This window comes from Lygodium microphyllum, chromosome 12, assembly GCF_053477565.2.
Source record: "Lygodium microphyllum isolate KBCC chromosome 12, Lygodium_microphyllum_v1.1.10, whole genome shotgun sequence".
In the NCBI taxonomy this organism is placed as follows: Eukaryota; Viridiplantae; Streptophyta; class Polypodiopsida; order Schizaeales; family Lygodiaceae; genus Lygodium; species Lygodium microphyllum.
Genome location: NC_141146.1, coordinates 97,493,536 through 97,512,714, shown reverse-complemented (window position 1 = coordinate 97,512,714; position 19,179 = coordinate 97,493,536). Strand labels below are relative to the sequence as shown.

Here is a 19,179-nt window from a genome sequence, read left to right as displayed (position 1 = left end):
AGTAGGGTTTTGCATGTTTTCTACCTAATTAGCTACCAAGCCAAAGAAGATTTGTAGGACCTCCATTGAAGCAACATGATGCATATAGATATCATTAAGATAAGGTTTCTTAAAAATGACATCTATGTTGGTATTGCCCAACTCTGTGTATTCCAAGTGTGTTGCACTCGCAAAAGGAAAATAAGTGTTTGACAAGTTCCCAGTACCAAAACACAAACTCTTGGAGTGGCAACATTTCAGAGGTGAGTGTGATCATGGACATCACCCCCACATAAGATTTTTGTGTCATCCTAAACAATCTCATTACCAGGGATTGCACTTCATATTTCACAAACTCGATTCCTCTTTTGTCCATAAATTCATAAGGATCAACAAAATTGACCGCCTTATTAGAATACATACTTCAATCCTTTTCAGATTCACAGAAGCGATTGGTATAAATGTGATAGTTCACCCATAGCTAAAAGATCTTGATAATCCTTTTTAGAACAATAGAAAGGTGATGCAAAAAAGTACATCACTCTAGGGTATGCACAAATGCTCTAGAACATTAGAAAGGTGATGCCAAAAACTACATGACTCCAAAGTAAGCACAAAAGCTCCAAAATAAGCCAACAAACCGATACAAAATTTAATATTGCACTTGTTGGTTGCAGCTGCCAATTGGTTGCTCTTGCAACTACCTAGTACATACTTCAATCCAATTCAAATCACACAAGCAGCTAGTATAAATGTGACAGTTCACCCATAACTAAAAGATATTGACAATATTTTTCAAAACAACAAAAAGTTGATGCCAAAAACTATACATATCTTCAAATACATCCATGTTGAGGTATAAACTTCAGAAACATATCTTCAATGTGTTTTAGAAGAATGAAACACCGAAGAGTTGGAGAATAGATGACCTCCAAACACAAGTCTTCAATCTTTAGGTACTTCTACAGTAAAAACATAGCAACTCCATCCTCCTCGTTGTCCATCCTCCTCATTTTGTCTATGTCATTGTTCATGGCTTTCTTCCCCTTAGTCTTGCTTTTCTTAGGGAGAGGAAGGGTAAGCGACACATTATTGGGTGCCACTACACGCTTCTTTGTTCCCCGAGAGATTGGAGGTCAATGGGGGAATGGAAAAATTGCCTCATGATGGTCTAGATTGTAACCTTGGGTAGAGAAGGGTTGAACCCCTAGCAGATTGTGTAGCTTGAGGTGTTGACCTTGGTAGCTTGAGAGAGAGAGAGAGATCCAGTGATTCACATTGTCATAGGGATAATGCGCCTAATTTTGAGAGAGAGAGAGAGAGAGAGAGAGAGAAAGAAGCCGGGACCGTTCCCATGGTCATGTGCCCCAAGGAGGTCAAGGGCCCCTGACCCCTGCCCCTGCCTGCCGTGTTTCGCCTCCCCTGTCCTGTTGCCGTAGCCGCAGACGACGACACCTCCCAGCATCGTCACGGCCACGAGGAGGAGGACGATGCCCACCTCGACGAACCCCCCCTCCACCCTGGGGCGCGGCACCGGTGCTTTCATCCGTGTGTGCGTGTGTGTGGCTGCAATAGTCACAAGCCATAGCCCGCCATCGTCGATCGTACCGTCGGCCCCATCAGCTTGCATTTGCCGTTCCTTGATCCTTCACGGCATGCCACTCTCATCTGGAACAGCACTGCAGGACTCCTCATGGATCGTCTCGTAGCATGGCCGTGGATCGCCTTCCTCCTGGATGGCCTTCCTCCTTTGCTTCATTTCTGTCGTAAGCTGTCAGGAGAGCCCTAGCACTCACGGCATCGGTTCTGCACAGGTGGATTTGTAGCAACTCGCAGCAAGCAACAGACCAGGTATCAAAAGCAGTTATGGCGATGCAGCATGAGTCATAGCGAAGGTGCAGAAAGAGAGGATCGACAATTCCCCGGTGCACGATGGTGGTATCACCAAGACGGCGTCCAAAGGGCCTAGAAGAGTGGCCGTATCCACTGTTGCCCTCCTCACCCTCGTCATGGTAGGGGCAAGAGGTTTAGGTGCGTTGCCATTTTTCTTTATGGACTTGTAGGCACAATGGGCCGGGATATGCAATGGTATTGCTGCAGGTGTAATGCTAGCAGCTAGCTTCGACCTTGTCCAAGAAGGACAAAGGTACGATGGAGGCACCTAGGTTGTTATGGGCATCATTGCCAGAGGATTCTTCATTCTTTGCTGTCAGAAGTTTTTTGGAAAGATATGGTGAGGTCAGCATGTTGGATCTCAAAGGAGGTGATGCAAAGAAGATGATGTTGGTTATTGGCATCATGACACTGCACTCTTTTGGTGAGGGTTCAGGAGTGGGAGTCTTGTTTGCTGGCCCTAGAGGGCTTCGGCAGGGGATTATGGTTACACTTGAAATTGCAGTGCACAATATTCTAGAAGAATTGGCTGTGAGCATGGTTCTGGCATCTCGTGGCATTTCTGCTCAAAGTGCAATGCTTTGGAGTATTTTCACCTTTGCTCAAAGTGCCATGCTTTGGAGTATTTTCACCTCCTTACCTCAACCTTTGGTGGCAATTCTTGCTTTCATGTGTGTGGAAGCATTTAAAAAATTCCTTCCATTGTGTATGGGGTTTGCAGTAAGCTGTATGATATGGATGGTTCTGGCTGAGGTTGTACCTGACAGCTTGAAGGAAGCAAAGCCTCAACAAGTAGCTTCAGCTGCAACACTTTCTGTGGCATTTATGGACTCTTTAAGTGCTGCCTTGGAGAACTTTGATGAAACCCCTAGCTTTGGTAATCCTGTTTTGGAAGAAGGGAAGCTTGGAAGGAGCGATGACAGCGAAATCAGGACCTCTGCGAGCATACAGAGCAGATGATTAGCTCTTCAAATGGTTTGATGTTTTACAAATGGTGCATAAGATCAAATTGATGTTGTTTTTACAATGATTTTTGCTCTCTTCAAATAAGAAAGCTCAATATAATAAGGATTGAACCTTGTTCTTCTTAAGGTTGACCACTTGAAGATAATTGGCAAAGCCACATCTCTTTATATCTCACTTTTTCTGTCTGCAGATTTGCTACTTTTGATCTTTAAGACATTGGGTTTGTGTACAATATTTGTCATCATAGTTTCTGATGTCTTTTGCCCCTTTCTGTGGTAGGTTCGCATTGATCCTAGTGGGTCATAAGTAGTCTGATCACATTCTGATAAGAGCATGCACATGTATGACATATCAGATGGAAGCATTTTATCCCTGGGGCAAGGTCACGCTGAAGTAATAACATGGATAGCTTTCATGCCTGATTGCAAGTGGCTACTATTGATAAGTTTAAGGTGGCCTTTAGAGTCGTATATATGCTGACCTTGGCTTCTTTACTATAACTTTTTCACTTGGTGATGCTAATTTATGGTTTTCAAAGAGTTCAATGGAGAGAGTTGCATATTTTTTTGGAGGCTTTCTAATCTTCTGACTAAGGTGATGTGGAAGTGCTGTAGTTCTGACTAAGGAAAAGGTGATGTTTTTGAAATACTGACATCAACTTTTCCTTGACCAGCACCATTTGGAGTCCATGACTTGACAGATACAAACACATGCTCCTGAGTCCTACCTTGCCGCACATAATGTAAATGGGATCTCATATCCTGATGCTGTTGCTTGTCAATTTGCAACATCGCATAAGCTTGGTAAGTTTTATTTTGAGATAGCATTAGTGAGTCCTTACATTGAGAAGAAACTTAAAGCTGTTAGGCGTAAAGTGCTTCAGTTTTGATAATACATTAGTCAGGTTTCTCTTCAATCACTATTTTTACATCAAATATTTTGGTTCTTCCAGTTGTTGTATATGCCAATCATAGTTTATTTGTTTGGATATTGAGAACTTTTCAAAGGTCAAGACCTCTATTCCAGTATTGTTCAGGCCTATGCTTATTAGAAGTTGTTAAGTTCTCTATTGAGTGGAAGATCTGGTAACCAGTCCTTGACAGTAAACCTAAATGAGTAGGGGCACAGGACTTGGACTTCTGTGGAGATGCAAATGGGGAGGGAGGAGGACTTCCTCTCTCACGTGCTTCTGAAAACAGGGTTCGAGCTGCTGATAATGCTTCTTCCATTCTTGCTACACTTGCAGACCCAGTGAGATGCAGCACTCGTTCTCTTAAAAGTTGCTGATCTTCCAACACCTGTTTTTGAATGGCCTGACTGTCATGACTTGCATCGGCTCTAGCATTATCAGTGTCATCAAAAATCTTGGTGCACTTCTGTAACATGGAAAGCTCCAATTGACAAGCGACCCGCATAAGATCTTCTTCCAAAATCTGGGCATCTTGCACCTTCCAAGCCACAAACTGATAGAGGTATGAGCACCAGGCAGCATCAAACTCTGCAAGCTGAACAGCAAAGGGCCGTACTGAAGAGCTTCCTCAGGCAGCATCAAACTCTGCAAGCTGCACAGCAAGGGCCGTACTGAAGAGCTTCCTGCATCCCAATTTGCCTTTCTCTCCCCAGCAGAGTTCGATGATGATGGTCTTGTAGTTGATGTAGATGGTGGGCCATCTAAAATAGTGGATACTAGAGCCTCAAATTTTGGAACAAGCTTCCTTGCAGCTTTTGACAATGCAACTTCCCGTTCTCCTTGGGTGCTGAAAACAGCCTCTGGATGCCCAATTATCATGTAGGCACAAAGGAAGACCCGAGGAGGATACCTGTCCATCTCTTTATGGCCACTTTTCTGAGATTCAGTTGTTTTTTCCTACAATTGTGCTATTCTGAATCTTCCCAGTATCTTTACCACAAGCTTTGTTCACAACCTGACTGGAACCTTTCGCTGATATTTGTGAATGGCTTCTACGATTCATACGGCCTCCACTACCTAGAGACAATCGTTTCAGAAGATGATCAATTTTGGCAACATTAGAACTGCTTGCTGATGACAGCAGAACTGCTTGCTGATGCAGCCTCAGACCTTCTCTGTACTTTGCAATCTCCGGGTTATAGAGCCCACCCTTCAGTTGGGCTACAATAAGTCTGTCATAGGACTACTGAAGTTGAAATTACTCCCTGCAAAAAGCTGTGTCAAAGTCTCCTTGAAGGTCGACTCGTCCATGTCTGGGATATATGCAGACAGGCTTTCCCTCTCTTCTTCTGTCAACAGAAAGTTCCATGACTGGAGGAATAAAATGGGGCACAGGTCCTCAAGCTCCATGAGGTTAGGAGGCAAGTGGCAGATGCTATCCCCAACCTGGTAGGCCTGAGTAACTCCATCATGAAGGTCTCCATCCTGTAGGGTGCGCATGAGGCCAGAGACTGAATCCTTCAAGCCTGTGAGACACCTTGCTTGCTGGCAGGTTATCTGGGAGATGCAAGGCTTCCCATCGCATCAATAACTCGATTGCCATCCATCAATAATGCAACCATTGAGACAACAGTTTGCAGAAGCATTAAAGACCAAGAAGCTTTGAAGACCAGTTGCAATTGTCTGCTAGTTTGCGGATCCGATCAAGCAGAGCTGCCTGTAGGTGCCAGTGCGAACTTCATCGATAACAGTGGGCTCCAGATCTACAAACACTGCTCTAGGAGCATGCTTCCCTGCTCCAGTCTCACTGAAGAAGGTATTAAACGCATCATCACCACCTCCAAATGTCTTGTCACACGGCATTCTTGACGCCTTCTTTGCCGGAAGTATAAGGTGGAACTGTATTGCTGGCATCATCTTGCTCTGTTTCAGCCCACTTGCATCTGGCCTTGCCAAGCTCTCTGGGTTTTCTCGATGATTTAGCAAGCAAGTTTCCTCATAATGGAGTCAAAACCCATTTCCAATGCAGCCATGGCATCCTGTTCATTATTCTCATGATCCAAGTGTACAATAACTCGAATCTTGAAACCTTTTGCTGCTGCAATACAACATGCAACCAATGGCAGTTTCCCATGCTTCAGAGAAGATCTGATTGTCTCCTGGGTCACTAGGGATCCAAATTCATACATTGCATTAGCATCATCAATTATATCTGGAACTATGCTTTCTATAGAAATATGACTACCAGGATAAACTTCAGCAGATTCACTTGAGGACTTTTGCTCAAAAGCACCTTCCTTAAGCATCTTCCATCACCGTCTTTGTTAGGCCTATTCCTTGACAGTTGATTACAGCAGCAAGTAAATCTTAGATTTCTTCTTCAAAATCATGGGGTTTTCATCTATTCCACTCCTTGAGATCTCTACTTATTGAGCTTGAAGCTTAGTTAGGGCATGGCTATGAGGTTTCAAACTCTAGGATTGACAGTTTTGGACAGCACTAAAATTGTTCAAAAATTTTGAAGAATTTCATGGGTCTTTTTCTCTTCAACACTTCCTGAATGTTCTTAGCATCAGTGACTGACAAAATTTGAAGGTTCTTCCCCAACATTGAAGAGATTGAACTATTTCTTGAAGGCTCAGCAATGATCTATTTGAAGAATCTTGTGCCACTTGACTTCTCGTCATCAACCTATTGCCTATGGAAGACCGATGGAGCATTCTCAAGGGTATGATGCTTTGGGGATGAAATCTTGCAATGCAATATTCATAGAATGCTCTCTCCTACTCATTTGAGTGTATAGGTATTGGGTATTGACTCAAGTTGGATAAGAAGTACTCAAAACACTTGGAATAGGGCCAAAATAGGGTGCAGTCCTAACAGGGACAGATTTGGGAAAGTTGCTACAGAAATTAGTAGCATCATTCTAACGACAAAGGAACAAATAGAATTGATACTAGACATCATAAGCTTTAAGCGGAGCCATCAAACGTCTCATTTGGACACATATTTCTCGAGCTAGAGCCTATTTAGTACCGGCAGTTCACTAGCAGTTCACTGTGGACAGTTCTGGAAATTCTTAAACAGAGAGGGGTATTGCTACTCCTAAATTCAAACCAGGATTTCTACTTGATACTAGAAATCCTAACCTTCGAGTCAAGCTATCATACACCTTATTTGGACTTATATTTTTCAAGGAACAACATATCTCTTCAACTTGACTGCAATGGCAGTTGAGATCAATAGCTCCAGCTCTAGTGAACAAGGTTGACTTCAAACACAGGCTAGAATTCACAAACTTGGAGTTTTGACTGATTAGTGTATTGCTCTTATGAAGGCGGTTATGGAAAAAACAGCAAGACCTGAATCAAATGCTTCTGCTTATGGCCAACATGTATATGCTGATGGTACACTTGAATTAAATGCTTATGCTTATGGACAACATGTATGTGCTGATGGTACACACTATGATCTACATGCATCTTATGAATATGAACAGCAAAAACATGCAAATGAATATAAGCGGTATGCAAGTACATCTGGACAGCATGTTAATGCTTATAAATATGATGTGGACGACTCTTATATGCTCTTGGAGGTTTGGCAACAATGATGGGTCAGTGGCTTCTTTTGCTTGGCTGGTAAGCATTGGAGAAATATAATCTTCAAGTTACACTTAGTGTACAGTGGCTCATGGTGCAAAAACAAGTTATAATAAAAGATACAATCATCGGAAGTTTAAGCCTTAGATAATGTTAATGTAGTAGATTAGGGACAATTTGGATTTCACATTATAGTTTGCTACTTAATTGGCAAAAATTCTATTATTCACTTTTACTTTATTAAAATTACTTTTTAAATCAAGTATTTTATTATTATTATTTATTTAAAAAAATTAAAATGACATTCTATGAGATTTGATTTTGTCATTATATGCCTCCTATATGCTAAGTTTATATGATAAAGTTACTACATAGATGTGATATGTTATAATTTCTTATATGGTAACTTTTTTGATGAAGTTACTATATAGATAATGTCTATTTCTGAAGTTACTATATAGTAACTTTTTTTTATAAAGTTACTATATAGATAGTTATGATAATAAACTTCCTATATAGTAAGTTTACCAAAAAAAGCTTTCTATATGGTAAGTTAACTAGAAAAATGTTTCTATATTGGAAACTATGTTTCTAGATTGGCAATCTAGTAAAGTTTGATTTTTCCTATATTAGACTCTTTCTAGTTATGTGGAAATCTAACTAGCAAATTCTCTTTTTTTTCCTATATAGTAAGTGGTTTAGAGTTTCTTGTGGATCACCTGCACAATGTGTTTTGCGATTTGCTCGTACTACTCCTGGTGTTTTGGCAACTGTGGCAGGGATGTCTAAAGTTTCGCATGTTGAAGAGAATTGCCGAATCACCAGCGACAAGCCGTGGTTGAGCATATATTACATTCACAAGTTATGGATGTATGGGGATTATTGACTACAGTCTACCAGGGAATAGCTATATTGTCACACATGGATCTGCCTTCAATTTATAGGTCATTCAATCATAGACCTGCTTCAGCAAACCAATTATTTCTAAAAGCTACTAGTTCTTGAGATGAGAACTTGTGCTTTTACAAGTCCTGCTTTTCAGTTTATAGAGGTGTAAGTAATGGGTCCATCTTGGAGTTTCTCAGAAGTAATAATCCTCTAATTTTCTGGTAAAAGGGATCAATCGTGATGTTAGCCATTTAGATAGTTATGATGTGTATGAGTTGTCTTGATATGTTTAACAGCTGAACTTACCATGGAATCCAACATGAAATGGAGGCAAACCTAGCCTTCAGCAAAGTCATGGAACCCAGCAATAAAGTAGTATCATAGTGTATGTCATACTTGTGCAGGGTAAAAACTACTGCTTAGAAACTGGCCTTTGATTACTGGAACCGGTGGTGCTTGGATTCAATAGCTCTTCAGGCTGTGAACAGCAAGTTTATTGAACAAATGCATGTTAAATCAACAATCTTTGCTTTCAATATGAAGAGTTTGGAGTTTACTGTTGCATAGCCTGATCTCACTTGATTAATCTTCTATCTTGGAATTTCTCAAGAACCTCTGTGGTCACGACTTTGCTTTCAAAAACCCTTCGACAACGTTGATAGACACGCAGTTATAATTAAACTGATTAGATACTAGCTTTTAGTTGTTTTTGGATCAACATGACTTTTCTAGTCTTTCAATATCAAAATGTTTGCCTCCATGTTGTAAGTATCAATGCATTTATGGAATAAAACATATATACCAAATGAAATCATATATATCATTATGATTCAGGTGTAATTACATCGTCATCTTCTACTAGTATGGGACATGCTGAGTCAACAAACAGTACATCCTCCAGTGAGGATGAGACATTGCGTCTTCACAATCGAGACGCTTGGCTACGACGGAAAATCAAATGTATGTGTGATCGTTGTCGAGGATGTTTTTTTCGAGCACGTCAAATCACAATGTCACACCTCATCATGTATGGAGAGTTGGACCAAGAAAAAGACCCAGTAACTTTCATTGCTTTATTTGCACAAATATTATTGGTCTATGTTGCGTCTTCACCATTAAACAAAACCTCCTTTTTTTAATTGAGTGGGATGTGGTACCACATCCTCAAATGGTCCCTCCAAGAGGCTACGAAGCGTCCATGCAAGGAGGCAGAGTCCTCAAGAAGAGTAGAGATTGATGACGATGATAGCAGCCCTCTTCAAATAGAGAGACAGATGATCCGCTACACATAGCGTCGAAAACTCCATTGTACGAAGGTTACACCTACTCCGTTGTACATGCATCTCTCGAGATACTGAACTTACAAACCATTTATGGATGGAGTAATGCTAGCTTGAATGCATTATTGAAGTATGTATCATTTGATATTAATTCATAAATGCTTCTAGACAATATTAGCGGTTTGTTAACTCTGTTTGTACAATATATAGAGGTTATTGTCACAAATGCTTCCAAATGGAAATAAATTACCAACTAGAAGGGATCAAGCAAGGTTTTTCTTGTCATCTCTTGGAGGTCTCAATTACGTTAAAATCCATACATATGTCAATGATTGCATCTTGTTTCGTGGGGATCATGCATCTGCACGACAGTGTCCTATTTGTGGTGAACCAAGATACAACCAGGAGATGAAATCAATGGATGTGCCTCGTAAGGTTTTGCGACATTTTCCTATTATTCCATGTATTCAACTTATGTTTAAGTGTGAATCTATTGCGAGACACATATCATGGCATGCTAGTCACCATTCAAGTGATGGAAAGTGGAGAATTCCTTCAGACACACCAGCTTGGCAACACGTAGACAATTTGTGGCCTACTTTCAAAGAAGAGCCCAAAAATTTGAGATTTGGTCTAGGATTAGATGGAATAAATCCATTTGGCATCAAAAGCACCTCATATAGTGTATGGCTAGTGGTATTGGTGAACTATAATATTCCTCCGTCCATGGCAATAAGAAAAGGGACATGTAATGTTGTCCCTTTTTATTCCTAGAAAACACAAAGTAAAAAACATGGACGTTTACTTAGAGCCTTTGATCGAGGAGCTAGAAATGCTATGGAAAGGTATTGAGGTACAAGATGTGAGTGCATCATTGTCCTCTAGAGATTTCACTTTAAAGGGCATGTTGTTTTGGACCATGCATAACTTTCCAGGCTATGGAGAGTGTTCACGTAGTTAAATACTCTATTTTATTCATTCTTACCCTTAATCAAATATATGTCATCATTAACCCACTTGTTTTTACAAGTTTAACTACATCAGGATATCGTGCATGTCCAATTTGCGGTCCCTCTCTGGTTTCTTCTAGACTGACATGCTTGAAGAAGTTATCTATCACAATCATCATCGTTTTCTTCCTATTAACCACCCTAAATATGCACCCCCCACTAATGGAAGAACTCCACAATCTCTGACCATTCAAGATTGGAAGGACACTTGGACACACACCAATGATCATCCTCCACTCGGCATGAGTCGGTAACTAGTTTACTTCTTTTTTTTGTCTTTAAAGTACACTCCATTATGAGAATAAGAAATAATATATTGTTTGTACCTTAGATTCTCTATATTTTTTCGTCTCCCATATTGGACTGAACTCAAGATCAATCACCTGTTGGACCCCATGCATATAAACAAGAATGTTGCCTCTACATTATGTTTTCTGTCAATGTTAGGGAGGATTTATGTAGCATTGGACATATGAGACGAGCTTGGCCACGCATTAGACCCAAAGGAAAGATGGAGTTACCGCGTGCACCTTGGATGTTGTCGACGACCGAAGAAAAGATGGTGAAGCAGCAAATATGTAGCTTTCGAACTCCCACAGTATATATGAGATGCCTCAACGGAGCTTTCATAAAGAAAAAGAAAAGAGGTGTGGAGAAACTATCTGGTTTAAAGTCTCATGATTGGCAAAAAATAATTCAGGTAAGGATTTTCATAGCCATAAATATATTAATTAGTGGAGTAACTATGTGGACTAATTAACAATGTATGAATATTTACATACAGTTCATCCTTCGTACTAGCATATCCCATTGTGCTTCGAAAGATGTGCATGATATCATTTACAAGAGGGGTGAGCTCCCGAGGTATGTATACCTTATACTTATTTTTTAGTTTACATATTACGTACATCACATAGTAAACCCGCTTGAATTTATGGACAAAACTAATCATTGTTCTCAATTGCATGTTGGTAGATTTGTAAGTTTGAAGGAAATCGATCCAAATACACTGCAAGAGGCTCGAGTATTATCCATTGAGGTGGTTTTTTTGGTGGAGGAAACTTTTTCTCACTCCATTTTGACTACTCAAGTACACTTACTCATACATCTAATTGATGAGATCGCAATTTGTGGGGTAGTTCATGCAAGGTGGATGTTTTTTCTAGAGTGCTTTATAAAAACCCTGAAAGATTTTGTAAGACAAAATACACGGCGTGAGGGAAGCATGGCTGAGGGTTTATTAGTGCAGTCATCCCTTGTACAAATCTCTGAATATCTTACTAAAGTGGACCCCTGTTTACCACAACTATGGAAAGATGATGAAGCTTTAAGGATGACCTCTATAATACCTCAAGGAAAAGGAAGGAGCAAAGTGCTAATGAAAGAGGAACTTCGTAAGTTAAACATACTTTGTGTGATTAGCAGTGAAGTAATGAGCAAATGGGTGACACTATATAAAGAAGCAAGGGCAAGAAGAGTAAGCGAAAGGCAAGCGTTTTGTGCTAGACATGGACGTAATATCCCACATCTAGAACATTTAAGTGCTTCCACGTCATATTGATATAGATTGGCTACATGAAGAAATTGAGAAGATGGAAAAAGAGGTGGCGATGGATATATCGCAAGAGGAGTGGGAATAACCACGAAGTTGCTTATCAAAGGTGAGACGTACTTATAATTAAATTATCTTTAGTTATATATGATATAATAATTTCACATGTTTCATCTTTAACTAAATCATTAATAGTGCACATTGTTCAATGCTATTTGGTGTGAAGGCTAACATTTTCAAACTCAACGTATAGATGATAAGAGAAATACCCAGGATTATGGTATCCTTGCAAACTTCCAGGATACCAATGGCACCATGGAAGGTTATTGTAGCTTGATCTAAGATATTTTGAAGCTTGACTTTAGGCGATTTTTTATATATGTACTAGATGTGAAGTGGTTTAAAGAAGTAGTAACAATGGGTGAGCATTGCACAATTAGACATTATCCAAGTGGTTTTGTAGTGATTGACACTACAAAATTTCACCAAGGCAAGAATGACACATTGGTACTATCTCAACAATGCAAGCAGGTATATTAGAAGCTATTTATTTTTATATATATTACTTCTTGATACATTCTCAAAGTATAATAAATATCTAAGTTGCTTACTTTTTATTTTTTAAATGCAGGTTGTGTATGACCCAATGGTAAACAATAACCAATGGTGGCACGTCACCCCCATATCTAATCATTAAAAACCAATATATGGCAATGCTACCAATATAGAGATAGTTGATGATAATCCAATAATCAATGATGATGCACATGATGATGCCATGATCAATGATATACATGATGCAGTGCAAGATGATCCATGCGAGGATGTTCAAGGAAGCGCAGAAGAGGATAACAATATGGTTGCAGATGATGATGAAGAAATTGAGCATAGCAATACATCTAACAGTGGGATAGACTTATTTGTTTCATTGCCTATTGGTAACATAGACCTAGAGGTAGATAGTCTAGCAAGGGCCGATCTCATTGAAGATGAGATTGATCATTCATTGTAGCATATATAATTAGCTTTGAATGATTGGATGTATATTTGTAATACTTAGAAAGAAGTAAAGTTGGTAATGTATTCAAAAAAATACTAGCTGTTAAGATGTTTGGTCATATTTAGGGACTCTATGAGAAATGAAAAATATGTGCGTTTATTTTCGCATCTATAGGCATATTTAAAAACGCGGGTATATAGACACGTTCTATATACTAGCGCGAATAGACGCGCTAATAAACGCACTGATAAACGTGCCCACTATTTCACGTGTACAGTGCGCGTATATAGGGCCTCTCTTTTGTAGTGATTGAAAAAGAAAAGGATCAAGGGAATCCTTCCTTAGTTCAACAAATAAGATTCAATATCAATCAAAGAGTCTTAGAAGTCATTGGTGAGCCCTTTAGGAGATAGCTATATTGGAAAGAAGATAGTACTATAGTCCAATAGCATAACAAGATAGTCTTTGACTTGAGGACTTTGTAGAGAGCTAGAATTAGGCTGCTTTATAGGCTAGACCATAGAGTAGTAGATGGAATTGCCACTTTTGTCAGATGGAATTGCCACTTTTGTCATCAAGCTAGATGAATTTGAGACTATAAAGGATAAGTTGATGAAGAGTCTTTCAATTGACCTAATGAATAGGGCTCTTTAGCTAGGTAGTAAGGGTAATGAAGGCATGGAGGGCTTGATGTACTTTAGTATGCAATTAGAGCAAGACAGTTGGTGGTTGGGAGCATTTGAGACTGACATGGAAGATTTTGACGTGTTGCATTAGGTGTTTCAATGAACTTATATACCAGAGGTATAAGTGCTAAACAAGCAAGGGAGAAACCAAGTATTGAAGGGTTTGAACAATATAAAGTGGAGTGGCACATGGTCACATTTTTAAAGATATTAAAGTGTATGTATAGCATGTCAACATGTGCTACTTCCAAGAGCCCTTGCAAACTCCAATTAAAAAAGTCTCTTTGAGGTGAGATATAAAGCTTTCACTACAACGTATAGACCCAATAGCGACGTTTAAAGCGACGGAATTATTCATGGAAAAAATTACCCCCGTCATCGCTATTCACATTGCTATTAGAAACGCGATGGATTCGTCGCTATTTGCGTCTCTATTACCAATGCTAATAGAGATGCTAATAGCGACGGCTACAGAGTAAATTTCCGACGCAAATAGCAACGGTTACAAAGGGGAAAAAAAATAGGTGGTTTCTAGCTATATGCACTAAATATTCTTGTATAATTCATTTGCCAATGTCACCTACACCTAATGTCTAAAAATTGTGTATCAAATTTTTTAAAAAAAAACAGAATCCTTTGATTGCAAAAGCTAGATATAATCAATTTGAAAATGTATTTCGCAAGGAAATTTTTCATCACTTGCTTAGGCCGGAGAAGAAAAAGAGCTTGTGATTGCAAAAGCTAGATATAATCAATTTAAAAAAGTATTACTCAAGGAGCTTACTTCTCACTTGTTAGGCCCAAGAAGAAGAGCTTCACTTCAAGATTTCATTATAGTCAGGACCTTGATGTCTAAAAATTGTGTATCAGATTTTTAAAAAAAAAACGGAATCCTTTGATTGCAAAAGCTAGATATAATCAATCTGAAAAGATATTTCACGAGCTTTTTCATCACTTGATTAGGCCCGAGAAGAAAAAGAGCTTGTGATTGCAAAAGCTAGATATAATCAATTCAAAAAAGTATTACTCAATGAGCTTTTTTATCACTTGTTAGGCCCAAGAAGAAGAGCTTCACTTCAAGCTTTCATTATAGTTAGGACCCTGAGGTATGAATAAGTCCCATTGATCTTTTGCTCACTTCAGCTTATTCCAAACTTGTTCAAGTCTTTTTGGGGGAGCATTTGGACATTTGTAAGAGTTATACCATGGTGTTGGAGCCAAAAACATTTATATAGAGAGTGGTAGTGTCTCTAAGCTCTACTTCTTACTTCTTGTTTTTACCTACGTCTACATCATCTTCTATCTCTTATTTCTTGTCTTCACCCTCAATCTCAATGGATGGAGGTGTCTTAAGATCAAAAGAATCAAACTCATCCTCCCCCTTCTCAAACTCCATTTCTTGAGCTCAGACTAGTTGCTGTACTCCAAGTACATCCTTGAAACGAACGAGTTTCTCTTTACCAAGTAATTTGGTAAAGATATTGGCCACTTGGTCTTTTTTCTTCACCTGAAGTAGATCAATCTATCCTGCAAGTACCATTTCTCTAATGAAATTGTAATGAATCTCTATGTATTTGGATCTAGCATGATAGACAGGGTTGCTAGCTAGCATCCATATACACCTCAGGTTGTGTACATAACCCTCACGCTACTACATATATACCTCTTCAAGCAAGTCACCATTCAGGAATGCATTTTTGATATCCATCTCTCATAATCTTTAGCCCTTAGAAGCTGCTAATGCAATGACTATTCTCACCATTTTCATCTTGGCAACCGAGATGAAAGTTTCCTCATAATCTAGGCCGTGTGTGCATATCCCTTTGCAACGAGCCGGGCTTTATACCTTTCCAACGAACCATCTAACTTGCATTTCTCTTTATAAACCCATTTTCTTAAAGACATAGAGTACCTCATCCTTGTACTTCTGAATGTACAGCCATGTGTATCAGTTGAAATCATCTATCCAACCAATAGTAGATTCTTGCAAATTTTGTTCTGCCATCTGTCCAATCGACAATAAATTCTTGGTAATAGAAGGTGCATATAGTACATGATGTAGGCTCTTCTTTCTGTCCTCATAGCTGCAACAATCTACCTTCCTACTGGTGAGCCGTCCCGCACTTGTGCCCAAAATCTTTCCATCCCTTTGAGCTCCAAGTCTTGCATGATTTCTCAAACAACGTCCTTATGAAAATATCTTTTCGGGATGAGAAGCTCGTATCTGTACTAGATTCTCCTTATCTTCCGAAGGGTGATAGTGCCCGGTTTCCATCTCCTCTTCTTCTCTGGTGGTCGTTGTGCTCTATGGGGAGCACCTGTTGTTGCACTAGAGGAGGCTCCACCTTGTGCTCCAAGTGGTGGGCTTTGGCATGAGGCCTTCCCATGGCCGAGAAATGGGGACATGCTTGCTTGGTGCCTGCCATGCAAGCTCGAGGAGGGCAAGATGGAGAAGAGACAGAGGTTGGGGGTTCCCTCCTTCTCCTTTGAAGTTGTCCCCTCTCTTTTAGTAAATGGGGTGGTAATGGTAGTGGCAGTGGTAGCCTCTCTCTCTCTCTCTCTCTCTCTCTCTCTCTCTCTCTTGTGTTGATCTGTCTCCCTTCTTCTCTCTATACATCTCTTCATCAACAAAAAGAAAGAGAGAAGTAAAGAAATGAGAAAAAGAAAGAGAGAAGAGAGAATGCACTTACCTTAAAGCTTGAAGAAGAATCCTTTTGTGCTTCTCTCCTTCTTCTTCTTCTCCTTCACGGGTTCCCTTCTTCTTTGTAGTTGTCCCCTCTCTTTTTATGGTGGATTGGTGGTGGTAGCGACCTCTCTCTCTCTCAATCTCCCTTGGGCACGTTGATCTCTCTCACTTCTTCTCTCTATACACTCTTCATCAACAAAAAGAAAGAGAGAAGTAAAGAAAAGAGAAAAACAAAGAGAGAAGAGATAATGCACTTACCTCAAAGCTTGAAGAAGAATCCTTTCGTGCTTCTCTCCTTCTTCTTCTTCTCCTTCACGAGTTCCCTCATTCTTCTTTGCAGTTGTCCCCTCTCTTTTTATCTCCCTTCCGCACGTTGATCTCTCTCACTTCTTCTCTATATACACTCTTCATCAACAAAAAGAAAGATAGAAGTAAAGAAAAGAGAAAAACAAAGAGAGAAGAGATAATGCACTTACCTCAAAGCTTGAAGAAGAATCCCTTCATACTTCTCTCATTTTTTTCTCCTTCAAAAGTTCCTTCCTTCTCCTTTACACTTGTCTCCTCCCTCTTCGTGGATGGCGACAGTGGCGGCAGCCTCTCTCTCTCTCTCTCTCTCTCTCTCTCTCTCTTGCTTGTTTACAAACCTGTAAAATGCCATGCTCGGGTTTTGACACTTTTTTATGAAGCCCCTCTCTCTTCTGTTTTTATTTCTCTCCATCTCTCTCTTCCTTCCCCTTTCTTCTTCTCTCTATTTCTCTCCCTCCTTCCCTCCCCACTCTCACTCAACTCATCTCATTGCAAAGACAATCAAAGATAGAAAATAAAAAGCCTAAGAAACAAAGATATTGAAAGAAATGTTACCCCACCTCTCTTTATCTCTCTCTCCCCCCTCTCCCTTTATTTTTTTCTTAACCTTCTCTCTCATTCTCTCATTTTTTTCCTATTTCTCTCTCCCTCTCTCTCGCTCTCTATTTTTTCTCTCTATCTTTCTTTCTTCCTCTCTCTCTCTTCTTTTCACTCTCCTTCCTCTCTTTACCTCACTCTTCCTCCTCCTCCTCTCTTCCTTCCCTCTCCCTCTCTCTATTTCTCTCCCCCTCTATTTCTCTCTCTATTTTCCTTTCTTTGTTTCCCCTCTCTTTGTTTCTCCCCCCTCTCTCTCTTGTTATTTCTCTCACTCATCCTCCTCTCTCCCTTCCTTTATCTCTCATTTCTCTCTTCCTCTTTCTCTTTGTTCTTGTTCTCTCCCTCTTTCTCTCTTCCTCTCTCTTCATTCTTCTCCCTCCCTCTCTTCCCATGTATCTCTTTGCAAAGAAAAACAAAAAAAGAAAACAAGAGAACACAAAAATAAAGCAAGAAGAGGCAATATACCTACCTTAAATTAGGTCTGAAAATGAAACCCTTTGTACATTCTCTTTGTACCTTCCCTCCCTTCTCCCTTGCACACTTCTCTTTCTTCTTCGTGTATAGCGGTGGCGGTGGTGACGATGGGGGGATGAGCTAGCTCCCTCTCTCTCTCTCTCTCTCTCTCTCTCTCAAAGCTTTAAGCTCTCTCGCTCTCTCTTTCATTCTTTCTCGCAAATGTTTTCTCGGCAAATGTTACGCTTGGGTTTTCGAAACTTTTGCCTCAGATCGGGATCACTATTAGCGTCTCTATTAGAGTCGCTATTTGCGTTGCTAATAGAATTAGCGACGCTTTTAGCGACACCACTTTTTTGCGTCGCAAATGGCTGTCACTATTGCCCCATTCCCTTGTAGTGTTTGTGATAGCAAATGATCACTGAATTTTGCAATTCTATCTCTATGCTTGTCTTGGAGTAGTTTGCACCACATCCACTATTTGAATGGGACATTTGAGATGAGCTATAGGGTTCAGTTCCAAATGCAATACTATATTTTTAGCATCAAGATTTCTATGAGTGTTCCTAAGTGCTTGTAATTAAACATTACATGTTTCAATTTGAACATGCACTATATGAGTGGCTCATGGGATGAGGAACCTAATCATCATAGTGCATTTTCTATATGGCCATGGCTTAGAAGTGTAATGGTGCTAGTTGGAACAAGGTGCCTAATAGACATACCAAACATCTAAACTTTCAAGGCAATTTAGATATCCCTTTAACAAATATCCAAATGTGCACATTGCATGTGATGTATAGAATAATAGAAAAAATTGTGTATCTCTACATTGGATTCGCATAAAAACTACAAGCCCAAAAGGACAAGTATGGGCCACTGAGAAGTTTTTGTTAGTAGATATCAGTCTCCACATGGGCAATACTGTGATTGAGGCTCATCCTCAAATATCCAAAAACAGGAATAGCATTCCTAGAGAATACTCAATAGGTGGAGTTAAGGCCATAAGGGTTTTGCGGTCCCATGGCAAGCTTGAAAAAAGAAACTCTAAGACATGTTATTCTTTCATTATTATAACCAATGAAAAGTGCTACACAACACAATGTTCATGTATTATGATAAAATACATTGGTCCAAGGAGGATGCTTGTCCTTTAAGAAGGCCATAAAGTTTTTCAAAACCTCAATGAAGGATGCATGAGAAGTAGATAATCTCATGAAATATATAATAAGGAATATCATATTTAGTTTCTATGCCTTGAACTTACTACTTAGCTCTTGACTAAGCCCTTTTTTTTCTTAAGAATAGCATATTATTTATAGTCACACTCTCTAGTTTATATAGCAGTATGGGAGTTTGTTGATTTGGTCC

The 19,179-nt window shown here is 39.6% G+C and overlaps 1 pseudogene; it reads left to right on the top strand.

The window, feature by feature from the left end:
* Positions 1 to 1,273: 1,273 nt before the first annotated feature.
* LOC148028075 (putative zinc transporter At3g08650 pseudogene) lies at positions 1,274 to 4,056 on the top strand (annotated as a pseudogene).
* Positions 4,057 to 19,179: the final 15,123 nt, after the last annotated feature.